The 4,535-nt window shown below is 48.6% G+C and overlaps 1 protein-coding gene across 1 annotated transcript in view; it reads right to left on the bottom strand.

The window, feature by feature from the left end:
- CCDC77 (coiled-coil domain containing 77) overlaps positions 1–3,257 on the bottom strand; it is a 29,653-nt gene extending 26,396 nt beyond the window's left edge. Inside the window, exon 1 of the mRNA XM_021717517.1 lies at positions 3,164–3,257. The gene's annotated coding sequence lies outside the window, so the exon portion shown is untranslated. The remainder of the gene's footprint in view (positions 1–3,163) is intronic.
- Between the last annotated feature and the right edge of the window lie 1,278 nt (positions 3,258–4,535).

The following is a 4,535-nucleotide window of genomic DNA, read 5'->3' on the forward strand; positions in this document are numbered from 1 at the left end:
GCGGCCACTGAACTCCAGTCTGGGCGACAGAGTGAGACTCCAACTCAAAAAAAAAATAAATAAAGAAAGAAAATAAAAACAGTTATTGGATTGGTATGGTAGGATTATAGGTGACATTAAAAAAAAATAGCCTGGCTGGGCTCAGTGGCTCAGCCTGTAATCCCGCGCCTTTGGGAGGCCGAGGTGAGTGGATTGCCTGAGCCTGCGGGTTCGAGACCCGCCTGGGCAGGTGAGACCTCATCTCTACAAATCTCTACAATAAATCAAAAAAATTAGCCAGGCGTGGTAGCGCGCACCTGTAGTTCCTGCTACTTGGAAGGCTGAGGTGGAAGGATCGCCGGAGCCCAGCAGGTCGAGGTTGTGGTGGCCAGGAGCAGCCACTGCACTCTAGTCTGGGTGACAGAGTGAGACTCCAACTCAAAAAAAAAAAAAAGAAAAGAAAAAATAGCCTATGGAGATATAAATTATATATATACCACTATATTCATTCATGGAAAGTATACAATTCAATGATTTTTTTTACTCTACCCTCAGATATGTTTATCATCACAGTCCATTGTAGATCAGTTTCATCACCTCAAGAAGAAACTCTGTATCCGTTAGCTGTCACCTGTTCCCAGCCCTAAGCAGCCCTAAGCCAGGCACTGTGGCTCATGCCTGTAGTCTCAGCACTTTGGGAGGCAGAGGTGAGAGGACTGCCTGAGCCCACGGGTTGGAGACCCGCCTGGGCCACATGGCGAGACCTCATCTCTACCATAAATCAAAAAATTAGCTGGGCATAGTGCCATGTGCCTGCAGTTCCAGCTATGATTACAACTCACTTCCAGCAGCCTCGACCTACTGGGCTTGGGAGCCTTCCACCTCAGTCTCCTGAGTAGCTGAGACTACAGGCACGTACCATCATATCCGGCTAATTTTTTGATTTTTTGGTGTGTGTGGTTGTAGAGACGAGGTCTTGCTATATTGCCCAGGCTGGTCTTGAACTCCTGGACACAAGCAATCCTCCCACCCTAACCTCCCAAAGTGCTAGGATTACAGGTGTCAGCCACCATGTCTGGCTCCTACTACTTTAATGAATTAATGTACCACTTAAAACACTACTTGGTGTAGAATAACTAGCAATTACATGTTGAATGAATAAATGGCATAACTGTCAACCTCCTGATTTTGTTTGTTGTTGTTTTTTTTGAGTTGGAGTCTCATTCTGTCGCCCAGGCTGCAGTGCACTGGCACACTCACACAGCCACCCCAGTGTCAACCTGCTGGGCTCAAGTGATCCTTCCATACCATACCCGGCTATTTTTTTATTTATTTATTGTAGAGACGAGGTCTTGCCAAGTTACCCAGCCTGTTCTCGAACCCATGGGTTCAGGCAACCCTCTCATCTAGGCCTCCCAAAGTGCTGGGATTACAGGTTTGAGCCACTGAGCCCAGCCAACCTCCTGATTTGAATTCGCAAAAATGTACCGGACATTTTCACCTATACGTGCTACTGGAGCTTGAAATATCTAACCTAAAAAAAAAAATCACTCAAGCCACATATTTTTTAGCAACTCAAAGCTAACACTTCCTAAAACTAATGCATCATCTATTTCACCCAAACAAGCCCGCCCCTTCTGACTTTCCTATTTTAGGTACTAATTCAGCATTTCCAAGCAACCTGGACTTGGCGATTAAATTTCATCATTTAATTATTCCTTCTCTTGACCAGCTAATATTTTGACTTATTGTAGAGACAAGGGCTCACCAAGTTGCTCAGGCTGATTTCGAACCCCTGGACTCAGACAATTCTTTCCCTTCCGCCTCCCAAAGTGCTGGGATTACAGGTATGAGCCACTGTGCCTGGCTTCAATATCTTCTTACTTGCATTAGTATAACAGCTTAACTGTTCTACCCATCCTGTCTCTCTCGGGTCATTTCTTTAAAATCATAAAATTCAGCAGGGCACTGTGGCTCATGCCTGTAATCCCAGCACTTTGAGAGGTAGAGGCGAGAGGACTGCCTGAGTCCAAGGGTTTGAGACCAGCCTGGGCAACTTGGCAAGACCTTGTCTCTACAACAAATCAAAAAATTAGCCAGGCATGGTGGCGCACGCCTGTAGTTCCAGCGACTTGGAAGGCTGAGGTGGAGGGATCGCCTTAGCCCAGCAGGTCAAGGTTGCAGTAGTCATGAGCGTGCCACTGCACTCCAGCCTGGGTGACAGAGTGAGACCCTGACTCAAAAAAAAACACAAAAAAACCCACATAAAATTCATCAGTGGCTCCTCATAGCCTAAAGCGTTAAATCAAACCCCTTAACCTAGAATTCATGCTTTCTACACAAGGGCCAAACCTATTTGTCCCGTTTTCCCTCTACTCCCCTAAACGTACCCTGTCTCCAGGTAACTTCCTTGCACTCATGCCTTTGTTTATGAACGTCCCTCCAGGTGGAACACAGCTCCCTCCACAACCCTCACAGTTCCACTGGGTGACGTCTAGTCCACAGATGCCAACTCACCTGAAATACGAACTCCTTTCTCTCTCTCCCCCCTGAGGCTCTCAACCCAAAATGACCTGCCAGAATGGTCTAGCCGCAGAGGAACTGCCTGTGCAGTTCTCTGAAAGGCAGCTCACATATTAGAGTTCTTCGTGGCTATCATTTCTCCCATCGCAGCGTGTGTTCCCTGCAGAAACCGTGTCCTACCCATCGCTGCATCTCCCTCATTTACAGGCGGGCGAGGGGGTTCCAGCTCGCTTCATTCCGCCCACCTCCGATATTCTGGCTCAGGTGTATCCCGTGGAACTCGTCTACTGTCAATTAACGTCCGTTTAGCACTTTGACATCACTGTATCTACCCCCACGACAACCCTGCTGAGTACCTGTATCACCCCTTGTTTTGCAAATGAGGAAACTTGAGGCTTAGACGAGCGTGGGGTGAGGAAGACCGGAGTCCCTCTCCAGGATGTTCGAATCCTACACTCCTCGCCGCTCCGGCCCCCCAAGTCTCTCTCCTCGCCGATTCTCACGGGCCTCTTCCGGTCCCCAGCCCTCGAAGCACCCCAGGTTCGGGGCTCACGTCCCTCTCCTCCGCACGGCACTCGCAATGACTTCCCCCTCGCCAGGTTTTCTTCCCAAGTCCGCCTCCCTAGTCTCTTCACCCCCAAACCCGAAACCCCATACTCACGACGCACGAGACCTCCGAGTCAGAGAAACCAACCGAAAAACAAAAGTCAAATCGGGGAGCGACGCGGCGCCACTGAGCGTCCACGAACCCGTCCAATCGCTCACCGGCTTACACGGTGCTTTGGAACGCGCGCCAATGGAAAGGCTGGTCACACAGGGGCACGCCCCCATCTCGCCCCGCCGCCCGTGCGTTTCGCCGCGCAGAGGTCGCCGGGAGATGTAGTTTTTCTTCTGCACGCGGTTCTGGGCTGGGAGATACGGCGAGTCTGCAACCCAGCTCGCTCCGGTCACCGGAGGGGTGATATTTGGGATCAGAACGCACTAGTTCCGGGCACCCGCAGTTTAAACTTGCTCGACTGCTTTTCTCTTCTTCTTTTTCTTATTTTTAGAAAATGTAGCTTATTTAGAAAGTAAATTCAGCCAGGCTCGGTGGCTCAGCCTGTAAACCCGCGCCTTGGGAGGCTGAGGTGAGTGGATTGCCTGAGCCCGCGGCTTCGAGACCCGCCTGGGCAACTTGGCGAGACCTCATCTCTACAATAAATCAAAAAATTAGCCGGGCGTGGTAGCGCGCGCCTGTACTTCCAGCTACTTGGAAGGCTGAGGCAGAAGGATCGCCGGAGCCCTGCAGGTCGAGGCTGCGGTGGCCGGGAGCGGCCACGGCACTCCAGTCTGGGTGACAGAGTGAGACTCCAACTCAAAAAAAAAAAAAAAAACAAGAAAATTTTAATTTTGGAAAACTTGTTTCCATCATCCTATTTGACAACTTCTCATTTGCCTGCTGAGATTGATGGTGATATTTTTGTCATTTTTTTGATATTATATAATAATTTGTGTCTGCATTTGGAAGAGCCGAATAACTCAGTGAACCAGTATTTTCCAAATGAACAACAAATGATGCTACCAAATCATGACTGGGTTAAAAAAGTCCCCTCAAGGCCAAGACTGACTATGATTTTAATGTAACAGAGTGCAAAAAGTTAATTGATAAGTTTAGATTCCAAATTGCTAGCCTTTAAGAAATTGCATGGCCGGGTGTGGTGGCTCTCCTCTGTAATCCCGGCAATTTTGGAGGCCGAGGTAGGAGGATTGCTTGAGGCTGGGAGGTTGAGACTGCCACGGCAACATAGGGAGACCCCCATCTCTACAAAAAATAAAACTATCAGTCAGGCATGGTGGCTCATGCCTGTAGTCCCAGTTGAGGCGCAAGGATCACCTGAGCCCAGGAGGTTGAGGCTGCAGTGAGGAAAAAAAAAAAGAAATTAAAATTAACTGAAAAGGATGTTAAAATGCTTCTTTCTTTTCCAACTACACATCTGTGTGATGCTGGATTTTCTTCATATATCCCAACCACAACAACATATTGCAACACATTG

Source organism: Carlito syrichta, unplaced genomic scaffold, assembly GCF_000164805.1.
Source record: "Carlito syrichta isolate Samal-C Ts95f unplaced genomic scaffold, Tarsius_syrichta-2.0.1 Scaffold309825, whole genome shotgun sequence".
Lineage (NCBI taxonomy): Eukaryota > Metazoa > Chordata > Mammalia > Primates > Tarsiidae > Carlito > Carlito syrichta.